A 22,985-nucleotide genomic window follows, 5' to 3' on the forward strand; every position below is an offset into this window, starting at 1 on the left:
TGTATCACTCAATGAATCAGTGGCCTGAAAGGGTCATCCTGGAATCAACCTCTTGTTCTAATCTGAATGCTTTGCTCTCTATGATTGAAGCACAACTGCAACCTTGGAATTTCTCTAATCTGCTAACATTTGTTATGGCTACTGTTTTATGAACCTCATATCTTCTTGTTTTAATTTATTTCCTTGATTTGTTAGAAGGCATCTTCTAGTAGCTTCCTATGAAAGTGTGCTTAAGAGGTAGATTTTTCTGAATCATATCCTGTCTTTATTTTGCATTTACCTTTGGAGTGTGTAACTAATAAATGTACCATAAATGGTACACTAAAAATCACTTTCCCAGTGTATTAGACCATTTTCACACTGCTGATAAAGACATATACAAGACTGACAATTTATGAAAGAAAGAAGTTTAATTGGACTTACAGTTCCACATTGCTGGGGAAGCCTCACAATCATAGCAGGAGGCAAAGAGGAGCAAGTCCCATCTTACATGGATGGCACCAAGCAAAGACAGAATGAGGAAGATGCAAAAGCAGAAACCCCTGATAAAACCATCACAACTTGTGAGACTTATTCACTAACAAGAAAATAGTATGGGGAAGCCATCCTCATGATTCAAATTATCTCCACCAAGTTTGCCCACAACACATGGGAATTATGGGAGTAAAATTCAAGATAAGATTTGGGTGGGGACACAGAGCCAAACCATATCATTCCACCTCAGACCCCTCCAAATCTAGTGCCCTCACATTTTAAAACCAATCATGCCTTCCCAACAGTTCCCCAAAGTCTTATCTCATTTCAGCATTAATCCCCAAATCCACAGTCCAAAGTCTCATCTGACACAAGGCAAGTCCCTTCCACCTATCAGCCTGTAAAACCAAAAGCAAGTTAGTTACTTCCTTGATACAATGGGGGTACAGGCATTGGGTAAATACAGCCTTCCCAAATGGGGAAAAATGGCCAAAACAAAGGGGCTACCAGCCCTATGCAAGTCCGAAATCCAGCAGGGCAGTCAAATCTTAAAGCTCCAACATGATCTCCTTTGATGCCATGTCTCGCATCTGGGTCATGCTGATGCGAGAGGTGGGTTCCCATAGTCTTGGGCAGCTCCCACCACTGTGGCTCTGTAGGGTACAGCCTCCCTCCTGGCTGCTTTCAGGGTCTGGTGTTGACTGTCTATGGCTTTTCCAGGCACATGGTGCAAGTTGTTGGTGGATCTATCATTCTGGGGTCTAGAGGATGGTGGCTCTCTTCTCACAGCTCCACTAGGCAGTGCCCTAGAAGGGACTCTGTGTGGGAGCTCCAACCCCATGTTTTCCTTCCACACTGCCCTAGCAGAGGTTATCCATGAGAGCCCCATCCCTGCAGCAAACTTCATCCTGGGCATCCAGGCATTTCTATACATACTCTGAAACCTAGTCAGAGGTTCCCAAACCCCAGTTCTTGACTTCTGTGCACTCACAGGCTCAATACCAGTTGGAAGCTGCTAAAGCATGGGACTTGCACCCTCTGAAGACATGTCTGAGCTCTATGTTGACCCTTTTTCGTCATGGAAAGAGGGGCTGGGACACAGGGCATCAAGTCCCTTGGCTGCCCACAGCACTGGGGCCCTGGACCCAGCCCATGAAACCACGTTTTCCCTCCAGGCCTCCAGGCCTGTGATGAGAGGGGCTGTCATGAAGACCTCTGACATGCCCTCAAGACATCTTCCCCATTGTCTTGGGGATTAACATTCAGCTCTTTGTTACTTATGCAAATTTCTGCAGCAGGTTTGGATTTCTCCTCAGAAAATGAAATTTTCTTTTCTATTGCATTGTCAGGCTGCACATTTTCTGAACTTTTATGCTGTTTTCCTTATTAAACTGAATGCCTTTAACAGCATCCAATTCACCTCTTGAATGGTTTGGTGCTTAGAAGTTTCTTCCAGCAGATACCCTAAATCATCTTTTTGAAGTTCGAAGTTTCACATATCTCTAGGGCAGGGGCAAAATGCCACCAGTCTCTTTGCTATAATATAACAAGAGTCATCTTTTCTTCAGTTCCCAAAAAGTTCCCCATCTCCATCTGAGACCACCTCAGCCTGGACCTTATTGTTCATATCACTATCAGCATTTTTGTCAAAGCCATTTAACAAGTCTCTATGAAGTTCCAAACTTTCCCACATTTTCCTGTCTTCTTTTGAGCCCTCCAAACTGTTTCAACCTCTGTTACTCAGTTCCAAAGTCACTTCTACATTTTGGGGTATTTTTTCAGCCATGCCCCATTCGACTGGTACCAATTTACTGTATTATTCCATTTCACGCTGCTGATAAAGACATACTTGAGACTGGGCAACTTACAGAAAAAAAGAGGTTTAATTTGACTCACAGTTCCATGTTGCTGGGGAAGCCTCACAATCACGGTGGAATGCAAGGAGGAGCAAGTCCCAGCTTACATGGATAGCAGCAGGCAAAGAGAGAATGAGGAAAATGCCAAAGCAGAAACCCCTTCTAAAACAATCAGATCTCATTAGACTTATTCACTACTAAGAGCACAGTATAGGGAAAACCACCCCATGATTCAAATTATCTCCCACTGGGTCCCTCTCACAACAAGCAGAAATTATGGGAGTATAAATCAAGATGAGATTTGGGTGGGGACACAGAGCCAAACCGTATCATCCAGCGTGCTCCCTTTGTATTCTGTTTTCTAGAGTGGGTCTTTTTTTTCTGTAAGACACATGTTCTTCAGTCTTTGGGAAGCTTTATTATACTATTTTTGATATATTAATCTCCTTATTCATTGTTCTGTCTTTGAAGAAATATTATTGTGATCTGAGAACTCCACAAAATCATTTTCTAATTGTCATATTTTCTTTTTGTCATTTTTACTACCTTTTGAGTGCTTCACTTGGCATAATCTTTCAAATCTTCTATTGAAAAATTTCAAATTGTAGATATTAGTTTTCTTTCTTAAGAACATCTTTTCATTTTGTATTTGTTTTGTTTTTTTTTGTCTTGTTTTGTTTTTTGCAGAATCCTGAATCTATTCTTAAATTCATGGTGCACATCTTTCCTTTGTCATCCTTAGAATCTAGTTTTATTTTAAAATTAGATCTCTTGTTCTTTCAAAACACATTGTTACCTCTAAATTCTTTATTCCTCATTTTGTAGATTGTCATGTTGGGATATTTGCTCTCATAACTTCTGATTCTTGATTATCTGTTTCTACTAAAAACAGGAAAGTACTAAACCAACGAGAAATTTTTGGCTGTACATAGGGACAGTCAGCTTGTAGGATTCAGTGCATTACAGTTGCTGCAGAGTATCCCCCAGATTTTAGTAGATGGAAGTCTTTTCTCTATGCTCTTTGCTTTCTTCTTATCCATTTGATAAGTTGCTTTAGAAAGAGCTACCTTAGTGTCTGTGTTCCGCATAAGGTGGAGGAATCTAATTATTCAATACATTTTCTTTTAAATTGGTGTTTAATGTGCATGCAATAAAGTGTCTGAATATTTACCATATGGCTCAATTAATTTTATGTATCAATATTATTTACTGTCACCATATACATTAGGAGAGATTAGTATCCAAGAAGGCTCTAGCACATAACCCTGTAGACAATATGTCACTTAAATTAACCACTTACCTGACCTGTACAACCCTAGTTCAATTATTTCTATATTTGAATGTAATACAAATACAATCTTACAGTATGTGGTCTTTTATGTCTGTATTCTCTCATTCAGCATTATTTCTGTGAAATTTATCCATGCTGTTGTTTCACCAGTGGTCTATTCTTCTTCACTGATATGTAGTATGACATTGTGTAAATGTACCAAAACATATTTTATTTCTGTGGGTTGTTCCCAGGTTGGAATTTTATGAATAAAACTGGTATAAAAGTTTGTTGCACTTGTTTGTATGTTTGTATTTTGGTGAACATGTAGTTTCATGTCTTTTGGCTATATAGCTAGGATAAAAATTGTGTGTCACAGTGTAAGTACACATTTTATTAGAGTCTGATAAAGAGTTTTCCAGAGTGGCTGTAACAATTTATAGCCACAGCAAATCTATGAGAGTTTCAGTAGTTTCAGTACTTTTTGGTTGATCTAATTTGAACTTGAAACACAGTATTTTGTCTAGTGTTAGTTTTTTGTTTAGTATGTCCAGTATAATTTAGTTTGCCATTATTCCTAGGATGCAGATTGGAAGATTCAATATTGCTAAGATGTCAGTTCTTCTCCAATTCATCTACAAACCCAGTGGGGTCTCAAATATTATTCCAGAATTCTTTTCATTACTGTTGTTGAAATTTCCAAGCTGATGATACAATTTATGTGGAAAATAAATGGGGCTTTAGAATATCCAAATTTATCTAGCAAAAAAGAAAAAGTTCCTAAGACTCACTGCCTTACTCTAAAACTTATTAAAAAGACCCAAGAATAGACAATATGACTAAACAACATTGTCAAAGTTATTAAGACAACCCAAGTTAAAACAGTAACATATTTAATAGACAATATAGCAAAATATTTCCATGAAGGCATCCCTTTTGTAGACAGGTAACAGAAAGTAGTGAATATAAAGAAAAATATGATAAAATGGAAATGAACAAAATTAAAAATTTCTACTCCTCAGAAGATGCAGACACAGTTAGAAAAATAAATATGCACATTCCAGAAAATATTAATGTAACATATATCTGATAAAGGACAACCATAGATCAATTCTTTCTATATTTGAATGTAATAAAAATATTGTGTTTGTATTAAGAACCCATGCAAGTCAGTTATGAAAGGCAAGGAAAGTCAGAATAATTCAGAAGAAGTAGTTGGAAAAATGGAACTACTTACTCTAAGTGGTTAGAGAAATGCAAAGTTGTTAATCATCTAACAAGGAGGAATAAGAAAAGTTTATTTTAGGCCAAATACTTATATAGTTAAAAGCAAATCTGAGACTAATGATTTTTTATAAAAATTTACCTTATCATTTAAGTTAAAGAAGATTTCTCAACATATGTTTATATTTTATGATTTTAGCATTTACTTTATATTTGGGGGTATAATTGCAGGTTATATGCAATTATGGATATATTACATGCAATATGGATATATTACATGATGCTGAGGTTTTGGACATAAACGATCTCATCATCCAGATAATGAACCTGGTACCCAGCGTTAGCTTTTCAGTCTTTGCCCCTCTTTCTGCCTCCCTGCTCTAATAGTCCCCAGTGTCTATTGTTGCAAACTTTATATTCATGGGTACCCAAAATTTATCTCCCACTTGTAAGTAATAACATACAGTATTTTGTTTCCTGTTCTTGTGTTAATTCACTTAAGATAATGGCCTGCATCTGCTTCCATGTTTCTACAAAGGACAAGATTTTGTACTTTCTTATGGCTACATAGTATTCCATGGTGTATATGTACCACATTTTCTTTATCCAATCCACCACTGAAGGACACCTAGGTTGGTTCCATATATCTGCTATTGTGGATAGTGCTACAATGAACATATGAATGCATGTGGCTTTTTTGTAGAATAATTTATTTTCTTTCAGAAATATACCCACGAATTGGATTGCTGGGTGAAATGGTAGTTCTGTTTTAAGTTCTGTGAGAAATTTCCAAATTACTTTCCACAATGGCTGAAATAGTATACATTTTCACCTATATTGCATAAGGGTTCCCTTTTCTATGAAGTCTTACCACTATCTGCTGGTTTTTGACTTTTTAAAAATAGCAATTCTGACTGGTGTGAGATGGTATCTCATTGTGGTTTTGATTTGCACTTCTCTGGTTATTAATGATGTTTAATATTTTTTCATATGTTTGTTGGCTGCTTCTATGTCTCCTTTTGAGAAGTGTCTGTTTATGTCTTTTGCTCACTTTTTAATGGCGTTATTTGTTTTTTGCTTGTTTAATTGTTTAAGTTCTTTGTAGATTGTGGATATTAGATCTTTGTTGGATGCATAGTTTGTGAATATTTTCTCTCATCCTGTAGGTTGTCTGTTTAGTCTGTTGATGGCTTCTTTTGCTGTGCAAAAACTTTTTAGTTTAATGAAAACCCTCTTGTCAAATTATTTGTTGCAATTGCTTTTAAGGTCTTAGTCATAATTTCTTTGCCAAGGCTTACATGCATCATGGTATTTCCTAGGTTTTCTTCTAGAATTCTTATAGTTTGATATGTTACATTTAAATATTCAATCCATCTTGAGTTAATGTTTGTATATAGTGAAAGGTATAGGTCCAGAGCCATTCTTCCTCATGCAGCTAGCCAACTATCCCACTCACTACATCTATTGAATAGTGAGTCCTTTCTCTGTTAGTTATTTTTGTGAACGTTATTGAAGATCAGATGGCTATGGATGTGCAGCTTTATTTCTGGGTTCTCTGTTAAATAAGATTTTTGAAATTTGAAGGTCTTCATTATTTTTCAAATAGTTTTCTCTGCATACTAATTATGAAGGAATTAGAATATGACGAACTCTATAAGAAATGCTATATTTTTAAATAATCTGGGCAAATTTTCCAGTGTTTGAAAGCTTAGTGAGAAAATTTGGAATCTATTGATATAGAGATTCTAAACTAGGTATAGAAAATTCAAATGTCTGTTATGGCTACACTGAAAACATAATTATAAAACATTGTCAGAGTACTACATAAAGAAGTGGTAGTCTGTAGGTAGAGTAAAATGTAATCCCAGTTTAGAGGTATTAAATGTATTCTTTGTAAACATTGACAAGAATTAAACACTTGGCCAACTTTCCAAAAGCTTTCCTACATTAGCACATGTTGCATAGTTACTAGATGTATTCGTCAGGGTTCTTTAGAGAAGCGTAACTAATAGGATAAATAAAGAAGAGTTTATGAAGGAGTATTGACTCACACAATCACAAGGTCAGGTCCCACCATAGGCCATCTGCAAGCTGAGGAGAAAGGAAGCCAGTCTGAGTCCCAAAGCTAAAGAACTTGGAGTCCAATATTAGAGGGCAGGAAGCATCCAATGTGGAAGAAAGGTGTAGGCCAGAAGACGAAACCAGACTAATCTTTCCACATTCTTCTGTCTGCTTTTATTCTGGCCCCACTGGCAGCTGATTAGATTATGCCCACCCAGAATAAGCGTGTGTTTGCCTTTCCCAGATGGGCGACTCAAATGTTAATCTCCTTTGGCAACATCCTCACAGACACACCCAGGAACAATACTTTGCATGCTTCCATCTAATCAAGTTTACACTCAATATTAAACTTCACACCAGATTTTTAGTTGCCAAAATAATAACTCAAACTTTTGGTTCTATTGTATTGAAATACTTCCAAAACCAACTATGTTATATTATTTCTCTACCAGAATGGAAGTTTAGGAAGCAAGTGCATATATATATATACATACACACACACACACACACACACACACACACACACACAGTGAGGTTTTATGTGTTTCCCCAAGTATCAGAAAAAAAAACAAGTAATGTTATTGATTATGAGCACATCATCATGGCATATTAAGAAAACACAAAGGAAGATTCCAAGAGTAGTTCTGTTCCAGAAGCTACATACCTGTGCCTATAACCTGTATTACATGTAAATTTTCAGAAATATTAGTATTTTTAATTAAACTTCAGAATATCTCTTTATGTAAAACACTTTAACTTGCTATTAAAGTGCAAATATTTTTAAATATCAGTGGTCTATCATGAAATAACACATCAATTTTGAAAATACTTTTTCAACTTAACAAATTAAGAATGTTAATTCTAAGAACATTTTCTAGGAAATTAATATGGCCAATAAGAGTTTCAGAATAAAGTTTATGCACCAATAATAAAATAAAGTATAGTAATAGTTTTAAAGTTTACAGAATATAAATAAATCTAAAGGATAAAATCACATTTTAAAAGTGAACTTAGGAAGATAGGCATATTTTTTCTTACAGACAAACCCCAAAAAGTGTCACTATTATCATCAATAAGAAACCTATAAAATAAGATAGAACAATATTCAAAGTATGTAAAATGTGAACATATTTTATCAAATAATATAAATAAAAATACATATAAAAATTCAAAACAAAATATTTATGTTGCAAATATGTATTTTTCTTCTAAAGACAAAATTTATCTTTACAATTAAAAGAAAACATGCAAATAAATTATAGTACTTGAATGTCAAATGTCTAAATCAAAATTATTTAAATAAAATTATTTTAGAAAAGTAAAAAATATTTATGTAGTACTTGAGTAAATTATAAATAAAGTTTAATAGTAGAAAACTCTTGTATGTTATGATCCTCAACTCATTATTTTTATTACTTTCTTTTTTTTAATAAAGATGAAAGACTCAAAGAAAAGCCACTGAGAAGGCTTAATGAAAATATGCTAACTTTACTTAAAATAAAATTGTTCAAACTTACAAATAAAATTTACAGCCCCTCTATTCCAAAATAGAATCATTTAGCACAGTATTTCTGTCAATGATGTCATCATTCTCAGTTATCAGACTCAAAAAAATATTTTTTGAATTTTCTGTCTTTCTGCCCAACATGCTGTTTGTAGCTATAAGATTTAGATTTATTAAATAATCTAAGGCATTTCCTTGAGAATCTCTGTGTTTCAGTGTTCTGACAATTTACGTGATAAAAATCATGTTTGTGTTGAAATTCTATGCATTACCAAATTAGGAAATGTTTTTAACTATTATATGATGTCAGGTATTGTTATTCTTATAGGAAACAGACACTGTATTTTCTTACCTTAAGGGAAATGTAATGACTTAGGACAATGTTAGCTAGAAAGTTTACCTTTAAGCTCGTAGCCTGATTGTTTAATTCTTAATATCACATTTCCCTGTAGAGAGCTTGAATGTTTTATGATGCATAAAGAAAATATTATTCCAAATGTTTTGTGCATTATTACAAGTTTTAGGTTTACTGTGATATTGGGAGAAGTGACACAATTTAGAATTAATATGGTTGTAGTTTTGAAAGCCATAGAATGTAATTTGAAAAATATGATAATTACTGTACAAAGTCTAAAGGTAATTAGAAAAAAATTATTGAAAAAGATGAATATTTCTTGCTTAAAAATAGGATCTAGAATTTACTCATGACTTAATATATATTAGGAACTTGGCTAAATGCTGTATTAGCCACATTATCTGTGTAAAGTTCTATTATCACCTTCGTTTTACAGATAAATTGATATATTGAGACAAAAAGTAACTTGCTCAAAATCACACAGATAAAAAAAGTTGAAAATAGGGTAAAATTTCAATATTGGTGATAATAAAGCTAACACTTTTAAATATTACACCTAATATTTTTAGAAGTGTGGTCTCTGAACCACCAATATCATAACTGACTGGAGTGCTTGTTAAAAATGCCTATTTCTAGGTCCCACACAAAATTTTAACTAAACTTACATATTGAGGTAGAGAGCCAGGGAATCAGTATTTTAGAGGTTATCTTAAGATTGTACAGATTTGAGAGTGAGATTAGTATACTACACTCTGTAAATTAGCACATCATATGTATGAAAAACTCATATGTGAAATATAATACATATTCTGTGACAAAAAGATATATTGAAATCTTAGTGTTATATAAAAGTAGGATAGTTTGATCTTCTACTTTTAGGTAACTTAATTAAGTTAAAGCATCTGACTAGAGAAGATGTAATCTAGAAAGCAGTTTATCTTTTCACAAACTTCATATTGTTTCCTTAGAAAGAAAAATAGATATAAAACAAATGATCATACACCAAATATAATTTAAATAGGTAATAGATAGATGATAGGTAGATAGATAGACAGATAGATAGATAGATAGATAGATAGAACTAAAATAAAAGAGGAAATAAGGCAATGTAATGCCAATCTAATGGGTATAAAGAAGTAATTTTATAGTGGAGAAACTTGACCAATGCTACCTCAATCAAGGTCAACTTCTACAATAAGTCATGCTCAGTATGATCTTATGGAAATGAAACTTTACCTCTGTAGCCTTCTTACCCAAACCTATCACACAAATGTAATCAAAGCACAAACATCAGACAAATACAAATAAAGGAACATTGCACAGAATTTCTGGCCAGTGCTACTAGAAATTGTCTAGTCATCAAAAAGAAAAGGAAAGAAAAGGAAAGGAAGAAAATGAGATATGAAAGGAAAAAGGAAAGGTGAGGAGAAGAGAGGGGAAGGGAGGAGAGGAAAGGAAAGGGAAAAAGAAAAAGGAAAGGAAAAATGAAAGGGGAAAGGAAAAAGAAAAGGAAAGGAGATAAGAAAGAAGAAAGAAAATGAAGGAAGGAAGGAAGAAAGAAAGAAAGAAGAAAGAGAAAGAAAAAGAAAGAGAGAAAGAGAAAAAGAAAACAAAAGAAAAGAGAAAGGAAAGAGAGAAGGAAGGAAGGATGGAAGGAAGAAGGGGAAAGGGAAGGGGAAGGGGAAGGGGAGAAAGAGACAGAGAGAAAGGAAGAAGCCTTTAGAAATTACCAGGAGACATGACACCTAAATATACTGTGTTTTCCTGGATAGGATCCTGAAACACAAAAGTGGCATTAGGTACAAACTAAGAAAATATGAACAAAATTGACTTTAGTTGATAGTAATATATCGATATTGGTTCATTAATTCAAGCACATGTATCATACTGATGTAAAACTGTAAAAACACTTGGAGATAATCTAGAAATTTTATTTTCACTTCTCAGATTAAAATAGTGAATTCCGTTGAGGTTATGTGACATTTCTAAAGTCTTATAGTTAGTTACTAGCAAAACTGTGTGGAATCCAGGCTTCCAGCTATGTTGTTCACTAAAATAGGAGGTTATTTGTAGCCCATACATAATCTGGTAAATATCTTGTGTATTTATAAACATTTTAGCTTCATGTTTAAGTTAACCAATAAAAGAAAATTTGTTAAAAGTAAAACAGAAATTTATGTGTGCTCTTCCTGCAAATGATCTGACAGAGAACAGAAAATAACCATGGGCAGGCCAGGGGATCAGAAATTCCCCCTAACATTATTTAGGGAGTGAAAGAAAAAAGGAAACATAGTGAAATTTCAGCAGAAAAGGTAAAATAAGCTAATCATTAAAATAAAATAAGATTAATCATTTATTTAAATAGTAAAACAAATACAGGATATAATAAATCAGTTTCTATTTATTGCGGTATATTGAAGATATTGCAGGAATTTGTCTTTAGCTTAAAAATATGAACAGAAACAATGCTTTTAAAAATACGACATAAACTTTAAGCAACTTTTATCCTCCAAACAACTTAAATAATTTAGCATCAATGTCAGCAAACCACCACACACTCATGAATACATTTTGCTCCTGAGGACTACTCTGTACAATGTAGAAATCTAAAGCAATAGAACCAGAGAGAGTAATATAAAAATTGACTTATGAAAAATGAAGATTCTTGTAAGAATAACTCAGTAAGTAATTCATTCAGGAACACATAGAAATCTCAATGAACAAGTAGAACATTTTGTAAAACTTGAATAAATTACTTCTTGGGTCAAACATAAATCAGATGGGATTAAGGAAAAGGCATACTAGACATGGTTTAATTACTGAGAAGAAAGAAAATCCTACACTTGAACTTTTACATTCCTCATAACTTTCCCATAAACTTGAGATACATTCTCCAACAAACAAACATAAAATGTAAAAGTTGAAAATGTGTATGCATTCTCCCATTTATCTCAGTTTGTCAGTACAGATCACAAAATATAAGCAAATGTTTCTGAGTTTATTGCAAACATCTATGAAATTCTGCTGTTCGTGGCCTCCTCACAGTTATTTTCTGATCTCTGTCAGATAATTTACAGAAGGTATGTATACAAATTTCTCCTTGGTGTTTTTTAACCCAAGCCTATCATCTAACAGAAAATGCATGTTGGTCATACATTTTTTTTTCTCTCCTTTTGCCATCATGAGGAGTTCTACTGATACTCACACAGTCCAGTTCTCTGTCAGATAAATACCTCTTTTTCCATTTAGCCAGCTAGAATCAGATATGTTTTTTTGAGTTTTCAATTCCTTGGTACCACAGTTACAACATGAACTAGAAAATGTATGGTTTTGGAACAAAAGGGGCTACAAGCAATATCATTTAATATAAAGAAAATAATGAAGGAAGAGTTGAATCAACAATAAAATATTAGTGTAAACAACATATGATTCAGATCATAAGTATTATCCAAAGTATTATACTACAGAAAATTAACCAATAACAACATTTTAGATATATAACATCTTTTTAAATATTAAAAATACTTTAACATAATTTAATTTAATGAATCACATGCTGCCAGGTATGTGAAATGAACCCATGAATACAATGGATTCTTTTATATTGAAGCAATTATTTCTAGGAATGTTTGTTCCATTTATGCATAAATAAAGCACAAATATAATAATGTTTTAATGTCTATAAAGAATTGCAAAATTTTTGAAACTGTTCAGTTTACAAGAGAAAGTTGATTTACTTAATAGCTTATAGCATCTTGTTTTCTAATAAGTAATGGTGGAAACATACATGTTTATTTTAACATATAATAGAACAACGCTCCAATGAATGGTAGACATTTCTAATATATTAATAATATTATCTGTTCACATCTTTGAGGCACATGTGTAACTGCATGTTTTAGTTTCACGCAGCTGAAAGTGGCAATGTGACTAATGAAAGGCAGTATTTTGTGATCAGAAGTAATACATATTGCTTCTTAGCCAAAGTATGTATTTGCCTGTTTGGGAGCCTCTGGAATTCTGTAACCTTTTCAATGTTGCAGGATGTCAGGGACCCCGAATGGAGGGACTTGCTGAAGCCATGGCAGAAGAACATAAATTGTGAAGATTTCATGGACATTTATTTGTTCCCCAAATTAATACTTTTATAATTTCTTACGTCTGTCTTTACTGCAATCTCTGAACATAAATTGTGAAAATTTCATGGACACTTATCACTTCCCCAATCAATACCCTTGTGATTTCCTATGCCTGTCTTTACTTTAATCTCTTAATCCCATCATCTTCATAAGCTGAGGAGGATGTATGTCACCTCAGGACCCTGTGATGATTGCATTAACTGCGCAAATTGTTTGTACAGCATGTGTGTTTGAACAATATGAAATCTGGGCACCTTGAAAAAAGAACAGGATAATAGCAATGTTCAGGGAACAAGAGAGATAACCTTAAACTCTGACTGCCAGTGAGCCGGATGGAACAGAGCCATATTTCTCTTCTTTCAAAAGCAAATGGGAGAAATATCACTGAATTCTTTTTCTCAGCAGGAACATCCCTGAGAAAGAGAATGCATCCCTGAGGGTAGGCCTCTGAAATGGCCACTTCAGGGGCAGCCGTCTTTTATGGTCACAGCTGTAGGGATGAAATAAGCCCTGGTCTCTTGTAGTGCTCCCAGGCTTATTAGGATGAGGAAATTCCCGCCTAATAAATTTTGGTCCGACCAGTTGTCTGCTCTCAAACCCTGTTTCCTGATAAGATGTTATCAATGACAATGTGTGCCCGAAACTTCATTAGCAATTTTAATTTTGCCCTGATCCTGTGGTCCTGTGATCTGGCCCTGCCTCCATTTGCCTTGTGATATCTTATTACCTTGTGAAGCATGTGATCTCTGTTACCCACACCCTATTTGTACACTCCCTCCCCTTTTGAAAATCACTAATAAAAACTTGCTGGTTTTATGGCTCAGGGGGTATCACGGAACCTGGTGACATGTGATGTCTCCCCCGGACACCCAGCTTTAAAATTTCTCTCTTTTATACTCTTTCCCTTTATTTCTCAGACCGGCCAACACTTAGGGAAAATAGAAAAGAACCTACGTGACTATCGGGGACAGGTTCCCCCGATATTTGAATACAATGCAGTGATAAGATAATGAAGGCTTTCTTGGCCTCCATAATTCCTTTATGGAAAACAAGTGTCTAATGATTTGACTAAAATGTTATAAACAAGAACTAGTAATGTTCTATATCAGTAACATTGTTGTATTATTGAATATCAAGCTATGCCATATCTATCCTGACAAATAAAATTGACAAATAATAATTCAGTTAATGTGTTATTTAGTCAACTTTTTTGATATGGTTAGGCTGTGTTCCCACTCAAATCTCATCTTGAATTGTAGTTCCCATAATCCCCATGTGTTGTGGGAGGGACCCAGTAGGAGGTCATTGAATCATGGGGGAGGTTACTTCCATGCTCTTCTCATGACAGTGAGTTCTCCTGAGATCTGATTGTTTTATAAGTAGCCCCCCCACCCCCAAATCACTCTGCACATCTCCTTGGCATTGTGTGAAGAAGGGCATGTGTGCTTCCCTTTCCACAATGATTGTAAGTTTCCTGAGACATCCCCAGCCCTGTGGAACTGTGAATCAATTAAACCTATTTCTTTTATAAATTACCCAGTCACAGAGAGCTCTTTACAGCAAAGTGAAAACAGACTAATACAGTAAATTCTTACCACAGAGGGTGGGGTGCTGTTACAAGGCTACCCAAAAATATGGAAGCAACTTTGAAACTGGGTAACAAGCAGAGGCTGAAACAGTTTGAAGGGCTCAGAAGAAAACAGAAAGATGTGGGAAAGTTTGGAACTTCTTAGAGACTTGCTGAATGGCTTTGACCAAAATGTTGATACTGATATGGACAATGAAGTCCAGGCTGAGATGGTCTCAGACAAAGATGAGGAACTTGTTCGGAACTGGAGTAGCGGTGACTCTTGCTTTGCTTTAGCAAAAAGCCTGACATCATTTTGCCCCTACCTTAGAGATCTGTGGAACTTTGAACTTGAGAGACATAATTTAGGATATCCAGCAAAAGAAATTTCTAAGCAGAAACGCATTCAAGAAGTGACAGAGCATAAAAGTTTGGAAAATATGCAGCCTGATAATGCAGTAGAAAAGGAAAATCCATTTTCTGGGGAGAAATTCAAGACTGCTATAGAAATTTGCATAAGTGATGAGGACCAGAATATTAATTACCAAGACAATAAGGAAAATGTCTCCAAGATATGACAGAGACCTTTGTGGCAGCCCCTATCATCACTGGCCCAGAGCCCTAGGAGAAAAAAAAAATACTTTCGTGGGCAAGGTCCAGGTCCCCCCTGCTGTGTGCAGCCTAGGGACTTGGTGCCCTGCATCCTAGCCACTTTAGCCCTGGCTAAAAGGGACCAAGGCACAGCTCAGACCCTGGCTTCAGAGGGTGCAAGCCCCAAGCCTTGACAGCTTCCTCATGGTGTTGAGCCTGCTGGTGCAGTCTGGAATTGAGGTTTGGGAACCTCTGCCTAGATTTCAGAAGACATGTGGAAATACCCAAATATGCAGGCAGAAGTTTGCTGCAGGGGTGGAGTCCTCATGGAGAACCTCTGGTAGGGCAGTGCGGAAGGGAAATGTGGGGTTGGAACTCCCACACAGAGTCCCTACTGGGGCACTACCTAGTGGATCTGGGAGGAGAGGGCTACCATCCTCTAGAACCGAGAATGGCAGATCCACTGACAGCTTGCACTGTGGGCCTGGAAAAGCCACAGGCACTCAACACGAGCCCATGAAGGCAGTCCAGAGGGGGCTGTACCCAGAGAACCCACAGAGGCAGAGCTGCCCAAGGCCATGGGAGCCCACCTCTTGTATGAGCATGACCTGGATGTGAAACATTGAGTCAAGGGAGATCATTTTGTAACTTTAAGGTTTAATGACTGACCTATTGGATTTTGGACTTGCATGGGTCCTGTATCCCCTTTGTTCTGGCAAGTTTCTCTCCTTTGAAATGGATGAATTTAGCTAATGCTTGTACACCCATTGTATCTAGGAAGTAAATAACACGCTTTTGATTTTACAAGCTCATAAAAGGAAGGAACTTGCCTTGTCTCAGATGAGAATTTGGACTATGGACTTTTGAGTTAATGCTGAAATGAGTTAAGATTTTGGGAGAATGCTGGGAAAGCATGATTTTGTTTTGAAATGTGAGGACATGAGATTTGGGAGGGCCATGGGTGAAATGATATGATTTGGCTGCTACTTCACCCAAATCTCATCTTGAATTGTAGTTCCCATTATCCCCACGTATTGTGGGAGGCACTAGGTGGGAGATCATTAAATCATAGGGGATGTTACCTCCCTGCTGTTCTTATGACAGTGAGTAAGTTCTCCTGAGATCTGATGGTTTTTATAAGAGGTTCCTCCACAACCCTTTCAGTCTACACTTCTCCTTTCTGCCATCATGTGAAGAAGGACATGTTTGCTTACCCTTCTGCCATGATTGTAAGTTTTCTGAGGCCTCCTCAGCCATGCAGAACTGTGAGTCAAACTTCTTTCCTTTATAAATTACCCAGTTTCAGGCAGTTATTTATAGCAGTGTGAGAATGGACTAATGTACTTATGGTTTTGTAAACACAAATCGATTTACAATAATTTACTTAAACATCCATGACTTTGAGTATTACTGGCATGAATATACTATGTGTTAAAAGAAAACTTGCATTTGAATAAAACGTGTTTAAAATACAGTTTATACGATCATCACAAAATGACTTACGCAAAAAAATACATAAGTAAAATGCAAATTCTCTTCTTTCATATCCTAATGAGAATATAAAATATCCAAATAGCATTCAGAAGAAAAAATAATATTGAAAATTTTAATGATACAATATATTTCAAAGTATGTAACTTGTGATATTTTTGCTAAAAAATAAACCTTCATAATTTTAGGTAGTCAAAAGAGCATGTGAATCATAGTAATATTGATTTAAAATGTAACATGAATGGAAAGTTTATCTGTAAGATTAGAGCATTCAGGATAACTGTTATTTGTTCCTGTGAAATTACTTGATGCCATAAACCATGATGGCACAAATATTGTTCATTTATGTCACTATAAAGTGAGATTTACTGAGGAACAATCAGTACTACTTCTTATAATAGCTAGGTTTAACATTACTAATTGTATCACTATAAACCAATTTTATGGTGATATAAACATTAGAGATAATGCTGTCAGGATCTCGTATTAATGCCTCAAAAAACACACTAATATATTGTCTGATTATATCTCTTACAAAACCGATATGCAAAGACCAAGTAGTAAAAAGAAAGCAAGAATATCTTGCTATAAGTCCCAGCAAAACAATGTAAAGTCAATAGGTATCTCTTTTAAGCATTTAGTGTCACTTCTTTTAACAAATATATGAATTTATTTAACATGAAATGACAAATAGCAATCAACACATTCTTTCCCTGAAATAGAGACAATGTATACATCTTCCTCTAAGTCAATATTTACTTGACTGGGGAAAAAAAACGTAATTACTTATTGATTTAAAAATTATTTAGAGTAATCCTTTTAAAAATCTTTGTCAAAAGAGAACATAGGCATTCAACATAATTTCCAATGCCTGCACACTTTTCTAAAATCCTCTGCACATTGAAACAAAATTATGTTCAAGATGCATGCATGAGTATCTGCCACACCTTGGCCACTTATATACAAATCTTATCTAAAATGCAAAAATTGGTTTTATTGTTATTCGTCTTTTCCATCATTTGTGAGATGCAGTTATATTTCAATTATATCTGTAAAATAGAAAGGAATGCTCTTCAATACGACTTAGCTTGCTTTCTTGACAAATTTTTGAAGACAAAGAGAATTAAAATGACCCCATAATATTATGGCAAGTTTTGCTTAATATTGGGTGTTCTCAGTGAAAGTCATGGTAATCACCATACCAATGTAGAATAAAATGCTATTGAAAATGAGACATAGTTCCACAAGATAAAGTCTACTAAAGAAAGAAACTAAAAAAAGCAAGCTATGTTACAAAAGAGCCTTAATGTGTTACTTTGATATTTATCATGCATTCTCACTTTAGAATGCATGTTTTATGTAAAACCCAAGTACTCATTACAAAAATATATCATATGATAATGAGAAATGAATGAAATTTGTCAGTCAGAGAAGTTGAATGACACCTCTAATGGTCACTTAGCTTTGCTAAAATGTGTTCATTCTTTATCAATGTTATGCTATAATTCATATAACTAGAAAGTGTGAGATGGAATTGGGTTGACATACTTCCTGTGGTTAGAGAAAATAACTGATTCTAGGTTCAACTACTGTAAGAGAAACAAAATGGAACATAATCCTTATTACCATGGAGCTCACAGTGCATGAGGGAAGACTAATCACATTGAACAATTATATCAGGAAACCTAACTCAATTTAGTGTTCAGAGAAAGCCTTCCTGAGTGTGTGACATTCAAGTTGAGACTTTAAGAACATGTAAGATTTAATCTGCAAAAGAGTGTACAGAATTGCTCTCAGGCAGAATAAAAGAAATCTGTATAAAATATCTGTCTGAAATAGCTGAATTTCCTGAAAAGGAAATATCAATATGGTTGGAGCACAGTGACAGATGGGATGAGTGACATTAGATGAGGCTAAAGGGGGAGGCAGGGACTGGATAACACAGAACACCATAGGGCACTACTATTTTATTTCAATAAATACCACAGAGTTTTGCACTAGAGAATAGCATTATGTACTTTATGTTTTATAAAGTCCTTTCTAGTAGAAAATGTGAATGATAGATTGAACATAAGAGGAATGGGGTCAGGAAGAGCTGTTGCTATTATAGACTATTCCCAAAACAGTACCCAGAGTAATTCTATTAACAGATTAAGTCAGATTACACCAATTCTCTGCTCATAAACCTGCAATGGCTTTCTATGTCACTTAGAGAAAAAGCCAAAACCATTCAAATAAAATTATAAGCCCTATTATCGCTCTGCCCTGTTACTTCTCTTGAGCTCTTCTCCTTCTCCCCTGTTGTTGCTTATTCTTTACCAGCCATATTGGTTACTGGTCTATTGATTAAATTTACTGAGTGTCTTTCTATCTTACAGCTTGGAAACTGGCAATCTCCTCTGTGAAGAATTCTCATCTCCCAGACCACCTCATGACACAGTCTCTTGACTCCTTTGTTAATCTTTGGTAAAATGTCACTTTCCCAATAAAGTTGTCCACAATTTAAAAAATTACAACTTAATTTTAAAATTTAAAACTGGCCCACACCCCAACCTTCATTTATCCTGCTCTGCATTATTTGTCATTGCAGTGTCTAGATCTCAACAACAAAAAATTAGCAACTTATTTTTAAGTTTCCTGTTTATTGTCTAAATCCTTCAACTAGTATTGATAAGAGAAATTATTTGTTTCCTTTGTTGCCTCTAGTACCCAAGACCCCAGAATAGTACATGGCATGTATACTAACTAAACGAATATTATTAGAATCAATGAATGAATGAATGAACCCCCCTGAGCAGAAATAGTGAAATGGATTCTCCCTTACAGACCCCAGAAGGGAATGTAGATTTGCCAAGACCTTTATTTTAACCCAGTGGGACCTATCTGGGAGTTCTAACCTATACAAATCTAAGATAAAAACTTGTGTTTTAGACCACTAAGTTTCTGGTAATTTTCTACAGCAGCAGTAGAAAACTACTATACTAATTTTGTAATAGTGGAAAAATCCACTAAGTCATAGTATATAATTTGTTTCATATGTTGCTAGATTTAATTTGCCAACATTTTGTTGCAAGTTTTTGTGTCTATATCTATAAGGTACCTTGGCCCATAGTGTTCTATTCCTATGAAGGTCTTTGTTTTTGGTTCTTAGGATTTTACTGCATCAAAGGATGGATTGGCAAGTATTGTCTTCTCCTAATGTTTGAAAAAGTCTGTGAAAGACTGACAATAATGCTTTTTATGAATTTTAGTTTGTTAGGTACACCAGTTTAGCTATCTGGGTCTGGGCTTTCGGGGTGTGTGTGTGTGTGAGGATGAAGGAAGTTTTTAAATTTCTAATTTAATTTTTCTGCTTCTTATACATCTATTCATATTTTTTATTTGATCTTGAGTCAGTTTCCACAGTTATTCTCTTTTTAGAAATAGGTTCATTTTGTTCATGTTATCTGGTTTGTTGGCGTGCAATTGTTCCTAATATTCTCTCATAATTTTTTTTATTTCTGTAAATTTGTTAGTTATATGCCCTCTTTCATTTCTGGTTTTATGAATTCGATTTTTTTTCTTTTTGCTTTGTCAGTCTACCTAAACCATTATCAATTTTTGCTGATTATTTCAAATAACAAATTTTTGGTTTTGTTGATTCTCTCTCGTTTTTCTGTTTTCTATTTCATTTATTTTACTTATAATTTCATTATTTCTTTTTCCTTGCTTTGAGTTTAGTTTGTTATTTTTTTGCTAGTTTCTTAAGTTGGAAATTTCAGTTATTAGAAATATTTCTTCTTTTTCAATATAGGACTTCACAGCTATAGATACCCTCCTAAGTGTTACCTAAGTTACATCCCACAAGTTTGAGAATATTATACTTTCAATTTAACTCACCTCAAAATATTTTCTAATTTTTCTTGTGATTTATTCTTCAACCAGTTAATTACTTAGAAATGTGTTTTTAAATTCTCCTGTTACTGTGATTTTCCAAATTTTCCTACTGTAGTTAATTTGTAATTTTATTAGGTTTGTAATTGTATTACATGATTTAATTCTTTCAAAATTATTGAGATTTGTTTAATGGCCTCAAATATGATCAGCCCCATAAAATGTTCCATGTGCATTTATGAAGAATATGCATTTTGCTGCTGTAGAAAAGGCATGTTAAATAGAAGCCTGTTAGGTCTAATTGTCTTATAGTATTGTGTAGTATAATACTGTGTTATGAGGTGCTTCTCTCAGAATATTAAAGATCCTTTCTTTCCATTTAGCTTTTGACAGTTTGATAATGATGTGCCTATGAGTGGATCTCATTGAGTTTATACCATTTAAAGTTTGTTGAGTTTCTCAGATGTGTAAATTAATAGCTTTCATCAAATTTGAGAAAATTTTTGTAATTATTTTTTCATTTTTTTAAATTTCTTTCTCTATCTTCTCTCCTTGAAATCTCATTGTGTAAATATTGAGCCACTTGTTGGTCCCACATGTCCTGATGCTCTTAATTTACTTTGTTTTTTCTCTTTCTGTTTCTCAGATTGGATAATGTTAATTAATCCTTATGTTTTATTCACCAATTCTTCTTCCAGGTTAAGTTTGATGTTGAGCCTCTCCATAAATTTTCATTTCAGTTACTGTACTTTGCAATTCCAGAATTTATATTTGTTTCTTTCTTTTTTTTTTTTTTTACAATTTCTATCTTTGTATTGATATTCTTTATTTGGTGAAACACCATTCTCATAACTTTCTTTGCTGATTTAGGGACACATAGCATAGATGGCAACTCTAGAAGCCACATTTCAGTGTTTTGTGTTATTGCTGATGTTCGTTGCCATTGCTTTGTTGTTGTTGTTGTTGTTTGTTATTTGTATAGTGATTTTCCTGAACGAATTCTGTAAGGTCTGTACTATGATACAATAACTGCCAAACTCTCTGCTTATTAGTGTAGTTGTCACTGATGATTAGAAATTTCCGTAAATATCTTAAACTATTGAGCTGCCCAGACTTTGCCAATGGGCTTCCTTTGCATGTTGAGTCATGTCTTCAAATGCTCCAATAGGCAGTTTACAATTACGACTTTAATTCCTGCTTGTGAAGTGTCTCCAGGTTAGCCAGATGCAAGAAATTAGGGACTTCTCATGTATTTCCTGGGTATGCCCACAGCCCTGTACATGTCTGTGTCTTTCTAGATTGCCAGAAATATAATGATGCTATTTAAAGCTTCCTATGGACACATGAATCCTCAGGTTTTAAGTTTTTTAGTCACCTTCATGTTTTTCCTACCTGGTATCACTGCCTCAGGTAGCTGCAAATTTAGCAATTACCACTAATCCTTTCTAAAATATACCCTTGGACAAAATTATTTGCAGTTAGCAAGCTCTGCATTAGGTCACATAAAAACAGTGGGGGTTTCCAGGGAACTACTGTAGAGGTCATAACAATAATTTCCTGGGAATGGGGCTTTTGGACAAATCTAAATCTATTCTACTCCTGCTATGAGCTGATAGGCTACTGATTTACATGACTACCATGGCTGTTAGATTATTGGTTTTGGAAAGGGGTTGTTTTGTTTTGTTTGTTTTTGAGATTGAATCTTACTCTCTTACCCAGTCTGGAGGGCAGGGGTACATTCATGGCTCACTGCAGCCTTTACCTCCTGGGCTCAAGCGATCCTCCCATATCAGCCTCCTGAGTAGCTGAGACTAGTGCCACCATGCCTGGCTAGTTACTGTTATTTTTATTTATTTTTTGTAGAGGCAGGGTCTTCCTAAGTTGCCCAGGCTAGTCTTGAACTCCTGGCTCAGGTGATCCACCTGACTCCACCTTCCAAGGTGTTTGGATTACAGGCATGAGCCACAGTACCCAGTAGATTGTTGGGCTTTAAGACTACAATGGAGCAGAACTGTTTGGAATGGAAATACAGCAAGTTAAAATGTAAAAATACTCACTATATTTTACTGAGATCCAGTTACTTTTTTTGACTAAATGTTTCTTAGATTGCTACAAGATCTTAGCAAATTTCAGAGTTTTAAAAGTTGACTTTGACAATGTTTAGTAGTATTCTTATGATTTAATGGAGGAGAGGATTTTAGGAGATTTTTACTCAACCATATCTGCTGACATGACTTCCTGATCTTTTTCTAAGAATGTAATGGATAATGGATAAACCACATACAAGGACTTTTATATAAATCATGATGAACCTAAGGAATTAGCAAGTTATACATTTACAGCAAGACTTTTAAAAAGCCTAGATTTACTGTATTAAAAGACTCATTTTTGTCATCCTGTGACAAACCTCAAACCATGCCATTTTTACATTAGAAAAGTAATGTACCATTTCTATACAGTCCATCAATTATGCCAATTTTTTATTATTTTAATCTACTCTATATAATATTTTCTCAAAATTATTTGAAATATTAATACATAATCTTTTTCTGTTGCAATAAAATTTATTTTTTCCTTCAG

At 34.7% G+C, this 22,985-nt stretch overlaps 1 long non-coding RNA gene across 2 annotated transcripts in view; it reads left to right on the top strand.

Annotated features, from left to right (window-relative positions):
- LOC129035639 (uncharacterized) overlaps positions 1-19,036 on the top strand; it is a 103,496-nt gene extending 84,460 nt beyond the window's left edge. For both annotated transcript variants that reach the window (XR_008502259.1, XR_008502260.1), the window contains exon 4: positions 18,911-19,036. This is a non-coding gene — a long non-coding RNA (uncharacterized LOC129035639). The remainder of the gene's footprint in view (positions 1-18,910) is intronic.
- Positions 19,037-22,985: the final 3,949 nt, after the last annotated feature.

The sequence above is a fragment of the Pongo pygmaeus genome, chromosome 3, assembly GCF_028885625.2.
Source record: "Pongo pygmaeus isolate AG05252 chromosome 3, NHGRI_mPonPyg2-v2.0_pri, whole genome shotgun sequence".
In the NCBI taxonomy this organism is placed as follows: Eukaryota; Metazoa; Chordata; class Mammalia; order Primates; family Hominidae; genus Pongo; species Pongo pygmaeus.